Source organism: Trachurus japonicus, chromosome 16 (genome assembly GCF_045865225.1).
Source record: "Trachurus japonicus isolate A0001 chromosome 16, Traja_1.0".
Classification (NCBI taxonomy): Eukaryota; Metazoa; Chordata; class Actinopteri; order Carangiformes; family Carangidae; genus Trachurus; species Trachurus japonicus.
Genome location: NC_140922.1, coordinates 13,937,540 through 13,962,125, shown reverse-complemented (window position 1 = coordinate 13,962,125; position 24,586 = coordinate 13,937,540). Strand labels below are relative to the sequence as shown.

The window sequence follows — 24,586 nt, the reverse complement described above, 5'->3', positions numbered from 1 at the left end:
GGGGGGCGGCGTCCGGCGAAACTGCCGTGCGGAGTGGTGCGGAGCAGCTGAGTGTGCTTTGCGTAGGGCGAGATGTTGTTTTGTTGTGGCGATCAGCTGAATGTGGCATCGCTGTCCGGTCTGACACAACAGTGGGAAGCACCCCGGGCCCCTCCGGCTCTCCCTCCCCAGGAACGCGGGCACCGAGAGCAGCTCGATCCAGCGCATCACAATCCAGGAAATGCGGACTTCTGGCCCTTTCACTACGGGATAAATGGCTGCAGCGTCCGTACAGTAGCGAGCTGGTAAATATGAACCTGATTTTTTATTATTATTATGATTGTCTGTTTATGACTTTAGGGATCGATGGTGTTGTGTGGGGTGGCTGTCAGGGGGAGGGAGGAGTTGTGGTGTGGTGTGGTGTGAAGTTGAGGGCAGGATCCCACCCGTGTTTTCACTCAGAGTGTATCATGAAGTTGAGTCGCCTCGCTGTGTTATTTTAATGATAAACGGAGAACAAACAGAGTGAGGATGGGGCTGCATGCGCCGCAGCCCGCGGTGGTTCGGCTGGACTGTCGCGGTCCAAACTATCGGAGCTGCGCGCAGCGTTGTGAGCTTGCGAGACAGCGGCGGGGGCGCTGCGCGTAGCTCCAGCTGACAGCATATGCTTCATCATGTACCTTCATTCACCCCGTGTGTCCTTAATGACAAACCGGTTGAGGAGAGCAACAGTGCGGACTAGGCTACCACGCAGGCTACGAACACACATTGAAGAATGAAGATCAGATCGGGCCCGTGAACTTATTTTTTATTGGCTACACCTACACTTGCCAGATTTTTAGAGGGTGACATCATGCTTTTGTACTCAACCGCTGTTATATGATAGATGGACTTAGTTGTGACCAAAACAGGTTTATTTTGGCAGCCATTCAGTCAGTAACACATACTCTGCTTCAAGTTAAACCCCTCTGTTATTTAAGCTGATTTATTATCAGACTTCCCACACAGGCTTCACCTTTGCACTGAAAGGTAATGACAATATTATTATAGTATGGACTTTGCATGTAGCCTTTACTGATGACTAGTACAGTTGTTTCGCAGGTTTATCATGCAAATAGCTTCCTCCATCAATTCTTCTATCTATCTATCTATCTATCTATCTATCTATCTATCTATCTATCTATCTATCTATCTATCTATCTATCTATCTATCTATCTATCTATCTATCTATCTATCTATCTATAAGAGTCATTACACTCTTAGCAGCTCTAATGCCACTTTGGCAGGAAGTGTGAGGTAAGACTAGCACTTAAAATGTGTTGCTTGATATGTAGATGAGGACAACGGCGGTTGCACAGCTGTCTGCTCTATTTTAATGTGAGTGGAGGTTTTAAGACGCTGATAAATGCAGCTCACCACTGAGTCCAGAGTGATGTGGATATTAAAATGCAACAATAGCAGCAGTGCTGCAGTCTCCTTCTCCAGTTCTGGGTCTGTAGAGCAACTTACAGCACAGAAATACAGTAAAGTGTCAGACTGTGGTGGTAAAGGAGGGGATGAGTGGAGAGAGGCCAATATGCAATTATTTCTTATTGAATCAGCACAAAGTGGCAGCCTTACAGTTCTCTGCTCTGGCCTGGATCAAGACCACTTGTGGTGCTGGCTGAAGAAAGGCGCTAGCTCAGCAGGCAACCAAAGAGAGCGCCACTCCGTTCCCTCACAAAATTTCCAAGATTGTTGGACGTCCTGAAGCATTTGATCGAGGGGTTGAGGGATTACCATTTATGGTTTCAACGTGGATTGGGATAAAAGAAGCTAATCTGATTTACACTGATATTTTTATACCATTGTAACTTGGTATAAATATTAGAAGGTTGTTAAGAATAATTACCATGTATTAAGGCTGGAAATGAATGTGCCATTATCTGTATAGCCGCAGAACCTGTTTTCATAGCAGTCAACAGTTTAGCAATGCCAGTTCCTTACAAAGAGCTTTGGCATTCAGTATCACAGCTGTAGACTTGCGCAATGAGTTTGTTCAGGTACAATAAAAGTAAAATGCAACTGTGTAGCACTGATTACTGAAGACCTCTCTCAGTTAGCCAGGCAGGTTTGAGTGTGTGTCTATATCTCCCCCTGGCACAAGCAACACTCCAGATGGAAAAGAGCAGTTTTCTGCCAATTAACACAGAGCCACTCAACACCTTATACAATATATCCCTGCTTTCACCGACACACACACACACTCACCTGGCATACCGTCTCCACTTCTCCATCTCTGACACACTGAGCCAGCCTCGCAGGTGGCAACGCTGCTGATTTAAATGCATGAAATGCCATCAGCAGGGAGAGGGTCGCATGGAGTCCCCGCTAAGACCTTCAGACACACCTCCCACAGATAACGAGGTCTGATAACCACCGCAACACTGGAGCAAAGGATCAGGAGATGATCTGCAGTGTTTTTTTCTATTATAAGAGGGACGATATTATGTAAAATTCTCAGGCACTGAAACGATGCTGCAATGTGAACGAATGTGACTGTTAACTGTTGGCTCAACAAATTACACAAGGTATCAAACAGCTTGTATGGGCATGTTTAAGTTTAGCTTTCTTTGAGCGACAGATGACATTATCAGTCACCTGAAAGAAAAATAAACATGCACACACAGTGAGACACACACACACACACACACCCAGGCTGTAAAATACTGTGGCTGGTGGACACAACCTTTTCATGTCCCTGCTGCTGGTCATTAATCCTGTTCTCTGGAGCACCAGAGAAGAATAGACCCACTGTAGTGCTGAGAGAGAGTGAACCAGGAACAAGACCTTGGATACACATTCGCGCAAACAAATGCACAAGACATACACAAATTGCAAAATGGAGGCCAGGAGTGCCAGTCTGGCAACTTCACAAATGCCCTACTAGCCTAATAACTTTATTGCATGCATCCAGAATCCCATGCATCCAGAAATGCTTTGTTATTTACTCTAACAGCCGTGTGTGTTGTCAGTGGTTGTGTGTTTGTATCATCTGGGTCAGCGTGTGTGTCAAGAGAGAGGGAGAGCAGAGTGAGGAGAGAGGGGGGGGGGGCATATCAGTGTCTGGCTTCGACTCAACCTCTCACCCAGGCCAGTGTGTTGGCTGCCCCTTCAAATGGAGATAGAGTTTCCTTGTGTTTGCCAGGGAGCAAAGAGTCAGTACTGTAGTAAGTGTATGTTAGTGTGGCTGCCTGCCCTCATCCTTTGTGTGTCAGCCCAGGTTATGTAACGATATATGTAGACGATGATATACATGTGCAGCCGGGCAGGTACTGCAGGGAGAGGACGCATAACAGAGGGGTTACTCATTCAAACACTCCCTTCATAAGAGTTAATCATTACCCACTTCGGCACAGTTGGTGGCCAGGGGGAATGTCGAGTGGGTGGTGGTGGTGGGGGGGCTTTGCTGTTTGTAATGGCAATCCTCCCTCAAAATAGGCCAGAAGTTCATTATTACATCAGTGTCTCCAAATGTCCCCCAGGTCATAATATGAAAATTTGACTAGATTTAAATTTTCTATTGTTCTCCTCTGTGTATGTTCAACTCTATCTGTTTTCTCCTTCTATCAACACTGAGGGTATTTCAGTGCATGTGTTCACTTTCCACAGTGGCCAATGTTGTGTAATAGTGATTGTTGTAGTGTGATTGTAAGCTTCTGTGCTGCTCACCGCAGGTATGTCTGGGAAGAGTTTGGCCAGATTGGTGAGATTTGTGCAACACTGACTCTGCGAGCAGCAGATGACTGCTTGAAAAACATGACGAGACTCGAAAAACAATATCGTATCAATGAGTTCATATTAAACCCGCACCCTCGGGAGTTTAGGCACAAGATTTTCTAGTGAGGACTGCGTTGCCGTGAAAGATCAGCTATGGATACATCCCAAGTGTGCGTATCGATCGGTGATGCAGGCAAGGTGTTATATTTCACTACTAGATATCTCCACCACTTCCAAATTACTTGCTTTCCTTCTCTGAGTCCCAAGGCACCTCTCTGACCACACCCACACAGAGCATCACATCACAGATCAGTTTCATTGTGAGGATTAGGAAAAATGAAAGTAAACAGGACAATATATTGTTATAATTTATCATCATTTCAAGTGAAATGTGTGTCCTACTGAATTCCTATATGCTCCTCTCTCTAATTTTCTTTTCTCTTCTTGTATTTTTTCTTAAAATTCCCTCTCCTAACCTCGCATTTCTTCACCTCTCTTCTGATTTATTTTGCTCTCTTCCTTTTCTCCTCTTCCCTTGTCTCCTCCACTTCTTTCTCCCTTTTCCTCTCTTCTCTTCTCCTCTCTTCTCCCTTCCTCTCCTTTCCTCTCCATCTCTGGACTCCTTTGTCTCAGTGTGTAAGGCTTCCCTGCAGTAACTGCGAGTGAGGATTGGAGGGGATTTCTGCTCTGTGGGAGGGTAAGAGGGCTTTGGGGGAAAATCCTTCCAACCCTATACCGTGGATCTGCTGAGCAAATCAAGGCAGCAGGCGATGCTACAGCACAATCTTCCTTATCCATGTCACTGTTGCTGAAGCACAGTGCTTGAACTAACCCCGGGACCCCCCCCCCTTTTAGCTGCACTCTTTAAAAACCTTGTGAACACCCTTGGTAAAATCCAGATCTGTTTTGTCTCTGTCTTCTCGCTGTCGGCCTGTGGTGTGCTGTGCTCAGCCTTGAGGAACGCTCTCTTACCTGGCAAGCCCTCGTGCTATGAAGTGTGTAGGCTTGCGGAGAGCTCTGGGGCATGCTCTTTTTTGTCTTTTGGGTCATACCCTGAAATGTCAGTAATCCATGGCTGCCACTGAAATATGTGATGAAAAAGTTGGTCAGTGTATGTGGCGCACATTCATGTGCATTTGTTAATGCTGAGTCCGTGAAGGCAAGCTGTGCCCTGACATTGGCAGGTAAGGTCATATAAAGAACACCTCATTTTAGATGCTGTTAATTATGCAGGAGTGTGGTCGACTGCCATCACTTGGGAAGGTCGTTTGCTCCTCATCCTATTAAAGGGCACATAACTCCAGAGATTTTGGTCTGTGCGCGTGTGTTATGTTCAACTTGAACGGTTCATTTTTGTTGTGGTTCTGTGATGCTACTGATGCTGAGCTGACATCCTGTTTGAGGTTAAAAGTACCTTTTAAAAAGCTTCGGCTTTTGCAGTTGTCTTCCATTTGATGTCAGTTCACCCTGCAAAGGAAGGCGACGGCGTATTTACACAAGATGTGTTTGTGTGCACTGTGTAGGTACGTCTCTGCGTGTTTATGTATATTCTGTTGCTGTTTATGTGCACAATGTTTTTGCTGATGCTTCCATATTGCGGCCCCTAAGCGAGGGCGTCTGTTTCACCTAATTGAAGGTCAATATTTGCATGAGCATTCCTACAGACAACTTTCCCTAGCTTGGTCTACTCTAGACAGAACACAGGCTACCACTGTACTTCAATAAAATCAGAGTGGTGCTTGTCATATTCTAGTCCAGCTCTGCCAGACTTATCTCTCTATACTCCTTCTGCACTATGTCAAAGTGAGGGAAGCTCTTTCATAGTCTCCAATTATTCTGCAAAAGACTGTAAAAACCTTTCTGATTGTTTGATTTTGTTAAACCAAAAGTTCACAGATTCTCATGCGAAATACTCCAGGGGATTAGTTCTGAAAAACATTTTACACATGGCTAATTAAATTGAGCAAACATGGAAATTTCCCTACTGGATAATAAACTTTATGATTTTATTCCTTTGAAACAGTAACTGTGACCGGAAAACAGAAAGCAAAGGAAGATAAACACAGAAGTCAGTGAGTTTATTCCAGTTGTCCACATCTGTTGAGTCTGGGTAGTTTGACTTTCCTGGATGTTGCAGGTGCACTTTCATAGCATACAAGAATGAAACAACAAATTAAACACCATATTTTAGGGCTATACTGTTGCACATGTTTACTATTAACCACTTAAATACATAAAAAGTAACCAGATTGCATTATGAGCCAAAAAAGTTTTTTTTTGTTATTGAAATATTTAGTTGTACTATATTTTGAATCTTGAGTTGTGTAATTAATTTCATATTTTTGTCACATCTTCAGGATTCCCATGTCCCATGTATTCAGAAATTGTCAGTGTTTGTCTGATGGAGGATGTAATGTTTGAGTGAAGGAAAATTTATTTCCACTTCGTTTCATTGTTGTAACTTGCGTAACGTTGGTCGAGCTGGGCAACAAACAGGAGCAGTCAGACAGTCAGACCCACCGAAATAAAAAACAACCTCTGTTTTTTCAAATTATTTCGAAAGAGAAAACAAAGGTGAACAGTAAAATTATCGCCCAAACCCCTTTGTAAACATCTATCACAGTTTACAGACAACTTCGACCTTCCTGGCTGTGTACAAACTTGCTATTTGTCTTGCTCAATGCAAAACACGTTTTAGCTGTAGATTGCTGCTGCATTATAAAATCTCAACACTTGACTTTGATAGTTTGGGGATTCTCAAATACTTGTATGTAGTATGTAGTGTATAATATATATATAAGCTGCACACCAGTACTCTTTAGTTTAGTGTTATTCCAAGATTAGTTTTTGCTGACTCTTGGTTCAAGGGCACAACCCTCTATGCTTATTTAGGCGTCTGTCTGAAAACCCTAATAATCCTTGATGAGACTGTTGAGTTGATCTACCAGGCTCACAGTCAAACAAAAGGCGTGACAGTAGGTGAATCATCTTAGGCAGACTCGAGCACCACAATGCACTGCAGCTTTAGTGAAGTAATCTCATGTCACATTTGTCACACTGTCACGGTGGATTAGCAGCTGAAGATGAATGGTCAGGTGACGACGCTGCTCCGCATGAATTGCTCTGATGGGGAAGTTGTGGGCAGAAACAGGAGAGAGCAGTTTGATATTGTGGTTGTTCTGTCCTCACAGTAACTTCAACGTTTCTCCCGCACTTATCACAATGACCATCACCCCGCAGGCTGGTTCTCCACTGGCATTCACACAGGCATCATCTGTGCCGTTGCATCCTCTCCAAACTTCAGCACCCCAGGAAAAAAAAAAAAAACCTCCCCTTTCTTCCCCCTCCTTCCCTCCCTTTCTGCTCTTTCCAGAGCAAAACCCCAAAGCTGCTGACACAGACTCACCCAGTGTAATTGAGAAAATAAACAGATGATGGAGAAAAAAAAGCATGTGCCACTCATCACAGGGCTGCATGTTTATTCTCTGCTGCTGGATGTTAAAAACAAGGTTTTCATCACATTTTGGGGTGAAAGGATGGATGAGGTGAGACGACTGCTGAGGCAAAGCTGAGGAAAGAGGCGGTAGTGAAGACTACTACTCAAGTTCCATCACATCAGTCACATCATCTGTGAAGGGTCATGTTAGTTACAAAATGCCCCAAAGCTAAAATGAGTTGGATATTTGTATGTAAATACTGGAATTTGGAATTCAATCTGCAGCCATAAGTAAAAAACAATCGCTTAGACTGGAAAGGACAGGCAAGCTCTTCCTCAGTCAGAGGTGTTAGTGTTTGCTATTATGTAATCCTGCTGTCCTCAACAACCTCAGACAGTCAGCAGTCCCAGTGTTTGCACCCAGGTAGTCCCCCCCCCAGCTCTGCGCTGTCAGCACAGTGCAAGGGAGCAACCCCAGCTAAGTGACTGCAGACTTTGATTTTTCATCAACGCTCGGCAAACCTAATATGCTTAATGGCGCTGCGCTCATCCTCTGAGGAAACCCCCAACCCCTTATACCCAGGTGTCAGTCAGCTAATTGACAGGTTGCAATGGACAGCGACAAAGCAGGGGAGTTGGTAGAGGGGAAGTGGCAGGCACATGGTGCATCCCTGGCCCGAGGCCGGAAGTCATATTTCACCTTGACACCCACTCCCACAGGGCGACCGGGAGCTGCACAGCTTGTAGCATGTGACCGGCCCGAGGGGGACGGGACGCCGGTTCTCCTTGTTCTCTTGAAGCGTTCCTCTGTGTCTCTCTGGCTCACTCCCAGAATAGAGCCTCGGAGCCGTAGTAGTATGTGGGCAGCCATCTGAAAGGCTGATTGGGATTCATTGTGAGTACAGTAGCGGGAGCAGCGGGGCTGGGTTCCCGCTCATTGCCCCAAAGTAGGGTGTCCATTGCTGTGGGAGTGCCTAAATTACACAGAAGAGGGAGATCAGGAAAAACCCTAGTGAGAGTTTTGGAGAAGTGAGGAGGGGGAGGGGGAGGAGGTGGAGGGTGCAGAGTCGGGAAATCAATTTGTCTTTGAGCAAAAGAGCATGAGACACTGTGCTCTTTCCAGAAGTAACAAAAAAAAAAGACGAAGGAAAATTTGCCCCGTGTGTTGTTACATGACGGCAAAATTGTCTTTTTTACAAGCAGTGCAAGTTTGTAAATCGTGCTTTAATGCCTTGAGCTGGATTCCATGGATTTTTTTTTTTTTATTGTCAGTGTGGAAGAATAACGTTTCTTTGTCAGCCTGTGAGATGGATGGTCTCTCTGGTCTTGTGAGAGCGAGTTGTCCCTGTTGCTAGGCCAGCAACAGTCTGTCTTTCATTGGTCATAGTTGTGTTTTATTACTTGCATCATTGGTCATGTTGTTATTGGCATCACGACAATACGAGTCATAGGTTGGCTGTTGTTTATCAGTGACCAGGTTGAGCGTCCGCAGGGATGGAAAGATACAGTAGTTTTTTCCCCTATCTTTCTGTTTGAACATTTGTTCCCCTTTTTTCTCGAGAGTTGTCGTAAAACTCACAAGAAGCACTTTGCTTTGCAGAGAGTATCAGGGTTTCATCCCATCAGTCAGTATGTAATGCACTGTTTATTGCTTTTCTGTGTAACTACAGTGTTATCAGATTATCGTCTGTGCAGTTTTTCATGGTGAACAGTGTGTTATATTGTAGGCCTATTCTGCCTCTCATCAGCCAAGTCCTTGCTGCATTAGACTCTGTGTCTTCAAACAAGCCCGCATAAAGATTTATGAAAATGTTATCCCTCTGAATCCAGACTAGGCCTTTAGTCTCAGCGTGATATTTATCTATGTATTTGTTTTATCCTCCACCTAATGTTAGTCCTTTGAGCCATGGCTGTGTGATTCTGTTGGCCCATCACTTTGCTCCAGAGTGAGATGTCTCTATTTGATGTATTGTCCTGAAAGTTTGCACAAACACTTATGCTCTTCACATGATGGATCCCCTGACTTTGCGTCTAGCACCATTGTGAGGTTGACATGTTTGAGTTTGAGTTAAACATCCGAACAGCATGGATAACTGTGAGGTTTGCCACAGACATTTAATGGCGGAAATTAATGATTTTATTAATGATCCTGTTATTTTTCATCCAGCACCACCATCAAGTCAAAATGTCAAATTTGTTGAATACTCTGTTTTGCTAAAATAATGAACCCCATCCTTACTTGGGCAAAGATTCAATTGGCAAATGTTAGCCTACCTCGCTAGTCGCTTTGCTACCATCAGTCTATTTCAGCATGACCATATTAGCATGTGTGACAGTTGACGGTTCCTGTCACTATGCCTCCAATTGATCATGCGCCCTGGCTACTTGGCCAAGGGAATGTCCCTTTGGGTGACTGGCAAGCACGCATGACTCTTACCCGGGAGGTGTGGGTTCAATACCCGCCCGGGCCCTCTTCACCTTGCCACATTCTGGTGTTGTTGGCAGGATCCATGTAGCACTAGGGGTGGGTCCATGGATTCCTAATGTGTGGCAGCCTGCGCGGAAGCCCGCCCGGGCCCTCTTCACCTTGCCACCATAGACTGTAAAAAGAATGGACGTAGCGTCCGTGACGTCACCCATTGGTTTCGGGGAGTCGTTTTTGTGACTCAAATATGGCGGCCTGAACAGCGCCATGTTGGATTGGCCGGCCGAGAACCCGCCCACTGGCCTCGAAGCAGCTGTCCACGGAGCTGCTCGGACCTGTCACTCAACGTTTCCGCGCCCTAATTGGACAGAATTTTAACCTAATAACAGTAAAACGGTAGAGTTAAAAAAAAATGCACCCCCCTCAGAGTGTGTGCGGGGGTAGAAACTATCGATTGAGACGAAAAAACGTTCTGACACCAGGCTTTTAACATGTTTACTGAGGATGTAAAGTCGGCGATTTTAACATGGGGGTCTATGGGGAATGCTCCCTTCTGACACCAGCCCCCAGAGGAATTCGAGGGGATTGCAGTTTTTTGAACGCGGAAGTGAGCTTCACTTCTCAGACCGACAACTGCCCCCTTGCTTGCCACACATGCATTAGCATTAAGCTCAACAACATCTGCCATATCTACAGCCTCACATAGCTGCTAGCATAGCCATTGTACTTTATTTTGACATCACTAAATGTTTTTACTCCATCTTTCTAAAATGTATCATATGCTGTAGTAACATATAGATATCCAACACTTGTGTTTTGTTTTCACATCAGTAGCCTGTCAGAAGACCAATGCAACACAGCTAGCCAAACTCAGGGAGGGTTTATGTTGATGTCTGAATGAAGGCAAGACCTGTCAGTCATCTTTTCTACAACCTACGTAAAATGACGTCTCTTGCAACCAAGGGCCTGTTGAGTCTTGCCAGACCACAACGAGCAAAATGAAAACTGTGGGCCGGGGAGACCAGGTCTGCCAAGACCTGTCTAATGTGATTTTGCTTGTTTTTGTGACAGTTTGTGTTTCTGCTGGGTGCCAGTGTGTGTGTGCATATATGCATAGGTGTATCATAAAATCATAAAATACAGTCGTTGTTCGCACTGAGTCAACTCAGGTTCACACATCTTCCTCTCTATCTTCTTTATCACAGACCTCAGCTGTGAGACTCGCTCTTGTCAGTACCGCTTTAATTTATTCAGATGCTGTTTAACTTTGAGGTATGCACAGTTTCAGTTTTTCTACAATTTGTAGTCAGGACTGCTGCAACAATGAAAGTTATCCTACTCACCAGTCCCAAGATTAGATTTTATTGGTCTTTAGATTAGATTTCCTATCTCACTTTAGCAGCTCACTGGAGGGCACCTCTTGCCATTTGTTTAAATTTTGTGGGTTCAGGCTTATGACTTCCTCATCCGCTCTTTAAATGGTCTATAAACACATTTCTGCTCTTCCAGAGAAATATGTTGGAAATGTTAGGAAGTCTGATTTAGGTTTTGCTTAAAAACTTGCTGTATTTGTTTAATCTGTTTGTACTGGAGGGAGAAGAAAGTCATACTTTATATTGTTTTGTTGTTTTTGTACAAACATTCTCTGAAAACCAATCGTTTTCAATCATCCCATCAACCCTCAACTTTGTATGCAGCTGTTCTCTGAGCATTATTTTCTCAAAACATGTTGTAGAGCACTGACATTTTTTTAAATCAATTTTACACAACTTTATATTTTGGTAATTGCCTGGAGAAACTGAAGAAGTGAAGTAGTCTAAATCTGCGGCTCCTGACCACAGAAAAGTCAGCTGACAAGCCTGTTAACCACGAGTGCCATCAAGGTTTCACTAACTCTTCAGCTCTTCAGGAAATATACTTTTATCTCATGTCTATGATATTATTTACATTGGATGTACAGTAGGAATTCGGAACCTGTTTTTAATGATCGGGAAGAATTGACCCCTGCAGATATAAAGTCAGTACTTTTTTTCATGAACCACATATTTTTTCGTGGCTTTCTGCCTCACAATATTATGACTTGGGCAAACACCAGTGTGGTTTCAGTCTGCCTCAGTTTACTGTTGCATTAGCAAAGCAGAAAAAAATCAGGAATTATGTCTAAACACTTGACTCCATAAAAGTGAAGCTACTCACATCACACAGTAAGCTGTACAATTGTACGGGCTATTTGGTGAGGAAAAAAATGGTAAGTGAAAGATAGCTTGACTTCAAAACTGTGACAAATTCATATTTTGTCAATTTGGAGAATTTGTATTGTGTTTTGACCGAGATCCATACAAGAGGTGCACTCTCCAGGCACAGCTGAATCAGCTGGTGCAGGGTGAATTGGACCTTGCTGACCACAGAGGGAGTGAATTCAAAGCATGAAAACTATTGAAATGACCTAAAAAAAATGAAACTGTGTCAGAAAAACTTGCCCTGGGATGCACAAAAGGATATTCCTGCCCCGAATATCTTGGTGGTACAAATGCTCACCCACAGAGCAAAAAAAAGAAAAGAAAAACACGTCAGTGCATAAAACCCAGATTGATGTTACATATACTCAGACTCTGCATTGAATTTGATCATTCAACATCACCCCCCTGTGTGAAACCAAACAGTGACGACCCCATTGGATTTTCCTTCCATTGTAATTCTGCACAGAAACTCAGCTATCTGCCTCTCTGTCTGTCATGTTGGTACATTGTGTTGCACCTTTTCGCCATGCCTCCTGCTGTCATTACCTGCATTTAAACAATAAGATGTGAGAGGCTGGGTTTTCTCTTTATGCCTGATGGTTCTGCTTTTGGCAACCAGGGCAAAGTGCAATGTGAGGCATTTCATTCAGTTAGAAAACATCATGAAATTATAATTAAAAGTTCTGTTCTTTAGCCAGTAACCCTGATTGACAAGCAGCCCTCAAGCGCCTCCTTGAGATTGATGTGAGATGAAGTCAGCGTAATATTAAACTAATTGGCATGTGGTCTCACTTGTCCATTTCACTGGATATTTTACAGCGAACATTAAGTATCGCCCAAGTATCAGAATTGATAATAAGAGCTTTTTTCCCCGATATTATCCAATTCATCATGTAGCGGTTTGATGCTCAACTCTCAGTTTGAGGTGAACAACTCATGTACCTGAGGTTCACACTGAGATTGCGGTGTTACCTAGTGAGCTGGCATGACAGAAAGCTCTTACAGTCTACTACGTACCCAGTGGGGAAACATTCTCTGTGGTAACATAATGATCCGAGAAGGCAGTGAATCCCAGCTTAGGGCACGTTCAGGAACACTGCTCAAACCTGTATTGGATGACAAGTCAGCCGTAGGTAAACCGGGCAGGAACTAACAGGAAATCAATGTATCCAGCCACCTATCCAACATCAATACAGTGTCTCACTTTCTTGCCATAAAGCTGCTCATCTGGCTGTTTTTCCTCCTCCTGTCTCACTTTCCTTCTCTTTCTGTCTCTGCAGTGTGCTTCTTTGAAAGCCACAGCATCTCTATTTTAAGGACTTCTTTTGTTTCTCTGCTTTGTATTCAAATGATCAGGCTCACACAGGCAGGGGGATTCAGCTCAGAAGACGAGCGGCATGGTCGGATGAGAGTTGGCGAGCCGGCTTTTGGAGTCAGGTTTCTCCCTAACCAGATCTTTACGAGGTGATGACAGCTGGAGGAATGCATCGCTAATTCCCCTAACGCTGGTCACGTGACCTCGGGGCTCTGTTACAGTACCTTCCACGGCAATTTCAACAGTCTGGGTGGTCAGAGGAGGAGGGAAATCGTCTTCATCTATGAGCTGACTGGGGTTAGGGTTAGGGGTTAGGACGGTGGTTTCCAACCTTTTTTGGCTTGTGACCCCATTTTGACATCACAAATTTCTGGCGACCCCCGATCACGTGCAGTCATGTGATCGCGGTCGTCAATCAAGATGCGTCAGCTCAGATATTTTTATATGCTGCATTTTATTTGAGCTGGATTTATATTCAAGAAAGTGAAAGTATAGAATACAGTTGTTTAAGCGTGTGTGTGTGGTGTTTTTAATCATAATTTTAAAAAGAATAATAATCAGTTAAAAATATATTTTTATCAGTAATTTTTTTTAATCAATTACTAGACATTTCAGGTGACCCCATTTGAATTCCAGGCGACCCCATGTGGGGTCCCGACCCCAAGGTTGAAAAACACTGGGTTAGGGTTATATACTCCATACCCACATTATGTCTTGATCTCATTCAGAAGCAGTGTGTGTTCGGAAGAGCGCAGGTAACGTACCCTGGAACCCCGTGGCTGTGTGTGGCCCTCCCTTGAGGCCAGAGCAGACTAAACCTCCCAGCAACAATGAGCATAGCCAGTGACACATTTCTGTCTGTCTCGTAACGCAAAGTGGGCCAGTTGGTTTGCAGCAGAGTGGGCCATGTTTGACTTCCAGGACTTGTCATGGCAGAGAGCTTCTTCTTACAACAAATCCTTTCCCTCTGCAGTCAGAGGTCTGGTAAAGACATTGGACGCCAGTGTATGTTTGCTTGTCCCTGGTGCTTTGTTACTAAGCAGCGTGCAGGTATTGACACTTGTTTCAACACCTTAATCCTTCTCCAATGTGTGTTTACAGTACAGTCAGGCTCTGTTTCTGCAGCTCTATGTTGCTGACAACTCTCACTGTAAAAATAACAGGAGCACACTGAAAGCAGCACCATGATTTAACATGTCCTCCTCATTAAACCTTCGATGGATCCATCATTAGCAGCTGGTGTTGCTGTGGTGAACATCCTAAGATTTCTAAAGAATTAACTGTAAGGATGAATATAATGTGATTTTGGCATTAGTGATTTTAATATTCCCCTTAACCTGTGTGGTGACAGGCTCAAGGAAGTACAGAAACAAGCAAATAAAGAATGTGTACCCCTATGTGAAACTGGAAAACTATGGAGAAATCAAAACATATGTAACATACAAAACTTGGATTTTATTTATGGAAATTATATTTCAGCATTCGTTTGGTTTGGGGGGAAAATATTAGTTTACCAGTTAAACCAAAACTAGCATTAGGACCACACACTGCCGAATCAGAGATGGTTTAAACTGAACCATCCCATTGGGGGTATATCAGAGGAAATATTGGAGACATTCAGGTTCATAGCGTTGAGGGATTGTGTTCAGATGCAAAGTACAGCATCAAAAAGGAAACAACCAGATCCATCTTTACGCACACCTACAGTATATGCATGAAGAGCGATTTATGGTTGAGTATATTCTGGCATTCTGTAGATTCAGCATTTCAGCCCCTCACATGCACACAGATTTACTAAGGTGCTGTTTTAGCTGCACTTGATTGTCATGTGTGATTGATGAGCTGTCTCATTCAGCCCCAGAGCTGCGGTCTCAAGATATAGAGGCTGCACAACGCACACACATTTGATGGCCCTTTTTATAAGATTGTCTGAGATGGCAGATAGAGTCACTCCCGTAGGTTGTAGCTGTGTACTGTGGATAACTATATACAAGAGCCGTCTCTCTCTGTCTCTGTCTCTCTCCTACGCATTTGCACACACTGTTTTTCTTCTCTATCTTGTTATTCTCTGTCTCGCGCTCTCTCCCTATCGCATGCGCTCATGCACACCTCGCGTGCAGAGAAACAAAACGCACAAACAGACAGTGGGTTGTAGCACATGGCATTTGTATACATGTGTTGGGTTTGAAGGTCGGCTGGCGAGGCGTTGATGGAGAGGAAGAGTCTTTGCTGACAGGCCACAAAAGGCAGCGTGGCACCGGGCAGAATGGGCAGCGGGGGCTCACAGCGGAGGAGGGAGAGTAAACTGTAAACCGACACTTAGGCTGAATGGAGTTGTTTGTCACTGTGGGTAGCAATTACTTGGACTGGCCTGGCTTTGAGTAAACTCCCTGATCAGAAGGGTGCCCCTCTGCCAGGCCAGGAGAGGGAGGACGGCGGGGGGGACGGAGGCCGTGTTGATACATTCTGCGGCCTGGTCCTCATGTTTGAACACACTCAGGCTGAGCTTCCACCTGTTGACTCTCCCCTGTGTCTGTGTTTGTGCAGGCAGCACTAAAAGCACCAGCAGCTCCGACTTAACAGCTCAGATTAACATAAGTCACAGGTTACTGAGATGTGCAGATAAGGCATGGCACCGGGTCGCGTGTAGTGCTACAGCAGCGCTCATTGTACCTGCTGCAGCTTCGCACAGGATGCAGCACAGCAGCAGCTGCAGAAAGAGGAACTAGCACAGGCTTTCCTATCACTGGGGAGGAATCCACATGGGTGACTTCATAGAAAAACAGATCACTTCAGCAGAAACAGTAATAACTGCACCAGAATGATGACTTTTGTAAAATTGACTAACACATAGAGGCAGATCTTTGCAATTTTTTTTAAATGCATAACCTTAACCGAACAGTAAAGGAAAACGTAATTCCTAGTGTTTATTTACGGAATGAAAGGTGCAAAAAAATCCAAGTCTGACTCTATTTTTCATCATATAGATTTATCACCAATGAACTGTATGCTTGTCCCCTCTCCAGTCAATTACCTGTAGACAGTCATCTTATCACAGGTTTGCCTCAAGCCCATTCTTTTTAGTTGCACCACGACTGAGAGAGCAAATGTGAAGCAGTCGACTGTGAACGACGGGTACAGTAAGCTGCGTGGGAGAATTTGCACTGTGATCTTGACATCCACGCATCAGTGAAACTTGTGGGCGCAGGGAGGACAGCTTTTGAAAATGTCAGTTCCTCTTTCTATATTTATCCCCCCCAACCCCAGCCCCCACCCCCTATGCTTTGTCACCCTTTTATTTCATTTGCACACCACTTGTGCTATGCTTTGATATTTGGTGTTGAGCCGTCCAAAGGCAGATGCTCTGTATCTTTTTTCACTTCTGTTACAGTAACTCTCAACTAGGCCTTTGTTCACTGCTGCCCTTCCTCATTTATTTGTTTTATTTCTCAAGAACATTATGGACACAGGGAATCAAACATTTCTTAAAACTCTGAAAATACAAATACTGTACAACTGTAATAGCTGGGTTTATGCTACCGTTGCAAATTGTTAATGATATATCAGCTCTATACATGGTATCACTTTCCAATCAGGAACTCTATTCAGGCCTGGGTTACTTTCCATAATCACTACCCAGAGCAGCCCTGGGGACATGATTTCCTGGTAGCTTTCCTCATAATATACATGACGTTTACTTTGCCACCAATAAAGACAGTGGCGCTTATTAATGCTCCAGTACCATGGAAAAGGAAAAGATAATGAGAGTGTGTTGCGAGGCTGAAATTGAGAACTAAATGGGGAGAGAGTGGATGCACAGAAGGAATAGTGTATTTCTGTGTGTCTCTGGGAAATGGAGAGAAATAGAAAAAAGAGAGGCAGAGAAAAACCCCTCAAGATAAAAAAAAAGACAGGAAAAAAAGATGCTGAGTGAAACAGAGGGTGGTCAGTCTTTCAGTGTTTTACAGGATCAGATATCACATCTGCTGAGGATACATCGATTGGCATTAACAAAAGACTAGCATGCTCGATTCCATTAGTTGACTGGTTGGTGGAAAGGCTAAGACTGCGCTTTACTAACTATTGCATTGGTTTGTGTAAAAATAGATGCAGTGTGAAGTTGAATTCCTAAGCCAAGCTTTAAACCTATTTTGCTTCGTTGGGTTTGTGTTAATACACTGCTAGACCTGCTTATCGAACCACATTACTTGGCAATCTCAGATATTTCCTAATTGTATAGTCAATTCTAATTACAAAGTCTTCATAGACTGCGTTTGTATCAGTATTGGGAGCACATATGTAACATTGGTATTGGTATATTACAATATTTTATCATTACTTAGCTCTACATTATATGGTAAATGACATTAGACGCACATTGATGGCTTGCCACAGATTAGTGTTTGGACACAGTTTAGGCCTACTGTTGCAGGCCAATCAACAGATGTTCTACTTCCCATGGTCTTTTATCAAACCGGTGTTGTTGCTCTATTCCAGGGGAGGTTAAACTTTATGTCACAGGATAAGATGTGTTTTAAAAGTTTGGGGAAAGTTTTATTTTGAGGTCGATTGTGAGAAAGAAATGATCCACTTACATTTACTCGTGTAATAACTGGATTTTGAGGTTTGCCATGCTTGTCCCAGATGACTCACCCTACTTTGTTTGATGGCTGTATTCTTTGCACCCAGTTTTTTTGTCCAAATAAATGTAAACAGATAGAAAAACACTGAGCCACAATGGCTTTTATACACTAGGTGGGCTCCCCATTTAAAATGGATCTTGTTTCTACCATAATACCACAGTCATGTGGACAGAGGGGGGTCAGTTTACAAGACCACACGTCTGAAATAATCTGCCCTCAGAACAGAGGGAAGCTTCTCTGAATACTCCCATATTTGCCCATTTTACTGCCTGTGTCTGCAGTTTATGGGATGAAAGTCCAAAAATATGTCATCTGTATGGTTGTGTGTAAATGCGCAAACCACTCATTTGGTCTAAATTATAGTCTGTGGCTGCTCCAAAACAACATGAAGTTTCTTATAAAGCATGATGTTTGCATTTTAGGTGTTGCTTGCCTCTGCATTATATATTTTGTATGTAGGTCTGTGTTATACGTGAAATTGCCTCATGTGACCATACCACAGGGGAGCCCTTGTTTTCATTTACTGTAAGTGAGAACAGCTTTGCATAATGTCAGCTTGACATGCTTGGGAGCAGTGAGTAGCATATGGTTACCAGCTATTATAGCATCATCACATGGTGCGTGTCCTGTCTTGAAAATATAAACATTTCTGTTATTGCTTGCAAGGCAGTACAACTTATCACCTACTGTATCTCCAGCTTCTAACCAGACTGTGTGTCTGCAGCCAGCTCCCCGGCCTTGCTAATCGTTACGTCTGTGTAGAGCAACTCTCCTGTCAATCATCGCCACAGTGGCAGTTTTGTTCCCAGGCCTCTGCTCCCCCCCACCACCTTCCCGTCAGAACCCCTCAGTCTGAGAAACAGAGGACAAAGGGATGACGGATGGGTGAAGGTCCCTCACAGGGAAGTACAGTATAGAAGGTGTGCGCTGTAAAGGGTGACAATGAGCACATTCAGGCAGACACAATACAGTGCTTCGGTCAGTGAAGCCAGCAGCCTGTGAGAGTAGCCCAGCATCAGGCCAGCACAGTCCCCTGCAGCAGTCAGCCAGCAGGCACACGGAGCCAGGGGTAATCACCAAGTCGTGAACAACACTCCTATTGACTGGAACCAAATAAAATAAGAGAGGAAGCACAGAGCCGAGGTGAAAGAATCGGGGGACATCTGGACAATATAGGAACGGCACATGAGGAAGAGGAGAGGAAAACAAAAAGATTTGACAGAGTAAATAAGCAAGTGTAAAATAGAGGAAGGAAAAAACAATCAGAGAAGCAAAGAACCATTTTTTCCGTTCTATCCTGTCATCTGGTTATGAGTCCCACCGGGCCACCACGTGTCGCTGGCCTGTGAGGATCCATGCTCCCTCTGCCTGCCTTCTGATCAGTGGCCCAGCCATCCGCTCGTTCTATGTGCTGGCTCGTCACTGTGCGAGTGTGTTTATTTTAGAGTGTGTGACTCACACTTCCTGTGCTCTGCCAGTGAGGCAAAGCTCTATGGAACAGCAGGACCTCCGTTCATTCTCAATTCTCTCTTTCTCTTTCTGTTTCTCTCCCTCTCTCGCTGCACTGCTGATAGGCCTAGCCTGAGTTCTGCGTAATGCGGGGGCTTGCTTGAATGGATGCCACTCTGGAATTCATTTACAGATGCAGCACAGTGCAACTCCGGCAGGAACTGGAAGGTGCATGTAAAGAGACACGTTCAGTTTTGGCAGTGGGTTTGTCTCTCAGGGAGAAGCCTGGAGGGTTTTTTTTTATCTTCCTTCTCGGCACGCACCACTACAATGAGAAAACTTTTCTGATAAGGAGGTGATAATTGCAAGGTATTGCCTCCGGGGTTCTGTGTTGCAGGGGAAATCCCCCCTGTAAGACCTGTTTGTAATCCTATCTATCAGCGGTGCATCACCACCACCACCACCACTGAATGTGCGAGTTTAAGTAGCAGCAGTCGACGTTAGGTGCAGGTCTTTGGTTTCACTGCCCTGGTTTGTCATGCAGTTTGGTTGCACTGGCAATAACCGACATGGCAACTGATGCTGTTACTGTGGCTCTACAGACAATGATGCAGTTTTTTTTTTTATTATTATTATTACTCATGCTACGTGATTATGAGTCGCTTTCAGTTTCCTCCCGCTCCCTCCTCCTCTCCTTACATTTGTACAGTGGAAACATTCATTTAGTATCTTACTCTCTCCCTCTCTCTCCATCACTCCTTTTTTTTGCCTCACCGCCAGCCTCTCTCTCACTCTCTCTCTCCCCCTCTCCCTCTCTCTCGGCAACACACCCACTCAAACAGTCATATCCGCTCTCACTCTCTGGCTCTCCCTACTTGTCTCACAGTGCCTGTGAAGCGTCTCTGAGGGGGAAGACCAGACTGCTCTGTCAGGTAATCTAAACTCTGTCTGTTTCTCTCCCTCCCTCTGCACCTCCCTCCCCTCACTCTGTCTTTCTCTCTCTGCGCTCCTCTCTCCCCTTAATCTTCTCCCCCTTTTCTTTCCCTCCGTATTATTACTTTAGTTGTCAGGTAAAGCAAATTAGTCATATAGTTATTGCAGTTGGGTCCTGCTCGTTGGGAATACATTGGATCGTTTATTATTGCAGAAGTTACCATTTGGCACACAGCCTTAGCACCCAGTGGATTATTTTGCTGGTTAAAGACTTAAAGTTTCTCGTAAAGGTCAGTGTCAGAGACTGTTTTTCACTGGTTTCAGGACAACATACCTGAGATGTTTTAGCATCCCAGAGGGTATCACTGAACTGTGTGGACATTTAAAGACTGGAAAAGAGTCTCCTCTGCAGTTCAAAACTCTGTTTATGACGTTTATTGTGTATCTGTGCTTGAAGTTGTATTTCGCAGAATTTATGGAAATTTTGTGGATTTGTTGTTGTGATCTGAGGTTCTGAGGTTAGTTCTTCTCCAGTCACAGGTACAGTGAGGAGATTTGGACTCCATAATTAAAACTGTCAAACTCTGTGACCACATAAAAAAAAAAAAGATAATTTCCATCCGTTAACTTCCTGGACACAAAAACACAGCAACCTGCAATTTAGTCCGAGTTGTGGTCAATTTGTTTTTTCAGTTGATTATGTCGCCAAAAGGAGCAGATTTTCCTCTGTCAGGGGTATTATTAAAAACTCTTGAGTGCAATCTGCTCCGGCCGCTGAGGTGTGTATTATACCCGACTCCCTCATGCCACTCGTGTTTGATTTAAAGGCCGGTTATTGACCCGCAGTGCACTGGCTTGTATTTAATCTAAGTGAACACTGCGACGGTTGTGAACTGCCAATCTTATCAAAGCCCTGTGAAATCCTTCTCTACACCATCTCGACTCGGGAGTTACAGCGATCCCGATGCATCCCGCACAGAGCTGAGAGAGAGTGAGTGAGAGCTCTGGAATGTGGTGTTTTTTCAGACGGCGTCCTCCTTGGCGCGCGGCAGTGATATTCCTGGGTGAGTGTGAGCCTTGGCCTCTGAGGTTTTATGCTCTATCTAGCGTCTTGTACTGCTGCCTGGGTTGCTTTTTTCAGTCATTTACCAACCCAAACTGTTTCTCCCCATGGTTCTTTGATTGGTTAATGTTGCTGTCTAGGATCTGGGGCCTAAGTTTGATTGACAGCTCTGCTTTTGTTTTGTTTTTCTGGTGGTGCTGATGCGGGAAAGATTGTCAACTTTCCATATACTTTGAGAATTCTGCAGAGCCTCTTCGACAGTATCATCAGGCATTTGCGGTTCGAGCTGAACAGTTTCATCTGCTGTGACATCAACGAGCTGTCAATCAAAGGGGGGTTAGATGTCAAGGGTCATGCCAGCCTGTCAATGCATGCATGCAGAGGCCAAGCATTTCCCCCTCCTCACTTCCTGCTGCCAGTGTGCGTCTGTAGTCAGAGAGGATGCTGGGAGATAAATTTAGACCTCCAGCTCCCTCTCCATCTGCCGTTGCCCAGAGTAGGCTGGTTTCCATGGGAACTTGCACCAGGCTACCGCCGCTACTAGAGAATGGGGAGAGAGAGATGTCTGTGTGTTTGGGGTGGGGGGGAGTAGGGTGGGGGTACAGTATGACAGCAGATATTTTAAAAAGCACTTAAGAGGGTTTATCTGTTCTCAGGGCACAAGGTAATTTAATGTTTAGCCCATATTTTTATCATTACTGTCATTACCAGCTGCATGAATACATCTGGGTATTGATGAGGAAATGAAGACTAAGTCTGCCGGCCACACTCTCCTCTGCATGATAATGAAGTTTTGACTGTAAAACTGCTGCAAAGCTCCTGTGCTTCTTATTGAGCAGGAGCTGAACTAAATGTTTGTTTATGGGATATACACTTTTAGAAGTATAACTGCTGGGCTTAATAGACCCAGCCAAGATGATGGAAGGAGACTGCGTGCGTGCGTGCGTGCGTGCGATGTGTGTGTGTGAGAGAGAGAGAGAGAGAGAGAGAGAGAGAGAGAGCTCCAACGTGTGTTAGGGCTCCCTTGGGTACTTGCATCAGTGCCTGTTTCTGCTGACAAAGCCCCTTTGCATGTTCACACATGCAGACATGCACACACAGACACGCACACTCTCACACACGCACCACACACTCTCACATCTCTATATACTCATTCTTCACTCATCCTGTCTTCTCCTCTCTGTGGACCAGTTGTTAATCACATTTTAGGCACCAACACCCAAAAGTAGTTCACACAACAAATCACTGCATGCACCAGGAGACTGTTGTGTAAATGATCATACACTGGTTCTGACTGAAGGTGGACAACCGGGAATTATAGGAGCTGGGGTGTGTCTTATCTGTCACCTCCTAGCTCTGTGGTTTTGATCTGACACCTCCCGTCATGAAGAACACAACGCCGTATAACAGCTGCATCAGTGACTTCCTGCTCACACCTCAGCCTAAAAATAGAGCAGGGTGAAGGGCTTGCCCCACCCCCTTTGATAACGTTAGACAAAATCTGCATAACCGGTGTGTATCAACAGAGGTCTTACAATTTCCCCTTGTGAGCAGTTGTTTCCTGGAGGTGCGTATATGAAGCTATCATGCACTGAAGCACTGTGTGTGTGACATGCGCTGTTGATAACAAGTCATCCCCGTGGAATGTGGACGATGAGAAAGGAAAACCCCTCGTCAAACAGCAGGAGGATCGGCTGAGTGGAACCAGCGTAGGTCACCTCAGGGCACTGCAGCTGATTGGCTGGTCAGGGCTGTCAGCGTGGATTTGGCTGCTGTGCGTTAGTGGGTATTGCTCTCGGGAGAGTAGTACTGTACGCTGTATGTGTGCTGTAGGGTGTGCGTGTGTGTGTTTTGGCTTAATGTAGGCATTCCTTTCCCTCATCTTCCTGGCAAGGCCCTGACTGTGTGTTTCCCCGCTCAGAGCTGGCAGTCTAGACTGCCATGAATAATGTAAGCAGTGCTCTCCCTCAACCTTAAAACCTTCTAATCGCCCTGTTTAAGGGCTGCATCAGCAGCTATGCCAGAGATCATTAAACTTACACTCTGATCACCAACTACATGAACAAAGACATTTATTACAGAGGGGCTGAGGAGGACAATTTGTCTTCCTCTCTGTGCTTTCCTTCCTGCTCAGTCCTTCTGTTTTCTATGCCGGGCATCATCCTTCTTTATCAGCTATCTACTTGTGTTTTATCTCCTATTTCTTTAAGTCATGTCACCTCTCAGTCAACAATTCAGAGAAGGAGAACACTCTTCAAGTTCCTCCTCTGTAAACTACATTATTCCCTATTCCCTCCACACGTAACACTGCAGAGTAACATGTGTCTCCCTCTCTGGCTCGTCAGCTCAAGACAGAGAAGTCTTCAGCTGCCACCACATACAAAAGTCTTCCTGTGCAGACAGCTGAAAACACAGAAGTGAATTTTAATGGTGTTGATTCAGTTTGTTATGCTGCCTAATTGCTGAGTGGTGATGGTGTGAGTCTGCTGTAATCAAAGGACTGGTCTGCTCGGGGAAACGCACACTAAACAGATGATCGGCCCTAAACAGATGTGAGGGAACGTGGAGATGGAGCTGAGAATATGTCAAGTCGTTTCTGAGAGGAAGAGTGATTCTCTTTCCCTTCTTTTCCCTCCACTGTAAACTGGCTCTAATGAAGGCTGACTGTGCAGTGTTTTTTTAGACATATGGAGAGAGCAAGTGTGGCTCATTAAAAAAAAAAAAAAAAAAAACTGTCACTGCTGCCTTGCCACCGCTGGCACCTTGAGCTGCAGTTTTCTGCTGGGCCTGTTTATTCAGCCACTGGATCACTGCTTCAGTCTTTTCTCTCTACCCCACCTCCTCTAACTTCATCTTGCACTCTGTCTCACTCCCTCTTCAAATCCATACATCTAATGGATGGCTATAGAATGTCTTGGCATTTTCTTTCTCTCACCTCCTCGCAGTCAGTTTCTGCAGCAGTGCAAAGCAATAGGAGCGCACCCTCCACTTTTTGTCTTTGCTTCAGGTTTGTTCCTGGCACTGTCGGAGATGGTGCGTGCTGTCTGCACCATCACAGAGACCTACAACTGCCTGGTGGATGCATGGGGTATCCTCCTTCAGTAAGCACTAATCTCCAGATTTTGACAGAGTCGGGGGGGGTTGCGAGCAGACGATGATTGATACTCTGGATGAGCCTTTGCCGGGACTGTCAGCGGTCGGGCATGGCTGCTCAGTAAAAATGTTATGTTTGCCCCCATCCATTCCCAGAATGTGTTTTGATTGGCCGCAGTACAAGAATCTCTTGTCTCGAGTTGAGACAGAGTGCAGGATTCGTAGTAAGTGGGAAATATTGCAGAACATA

The 24,586-nt window shown here is 44.7% G+C and overlaps 1 protein-coding gene across 4 annotated transcripts in view; it reads left to right on the top strand.

Moving 5' to 3' along the window:
- The window catches only part of hivep3b (HIVEP zinc finger 3b), a 39,053-nt gene continuing 14,467 nt past the window's right edge, over positions 1-24,586 (top strand). For 2 of the 4 annotated variants that reach the window (XM_085801757.1, XM_085801755.1), the window contains exons 1-2: positions 66-284; positions 20,134-20,179. The gene's annotated coding sequence lies outside the window, so the exon portion shown is untranslated. Of the gene's footprint in view, positions 285-20,133; positions 20,180-24,586 lie in introns of all 4 variants that reach the window. The other 2 variants (XM_085801756.1, XM_085801754.1) reach the window with 1 other exon arrangement.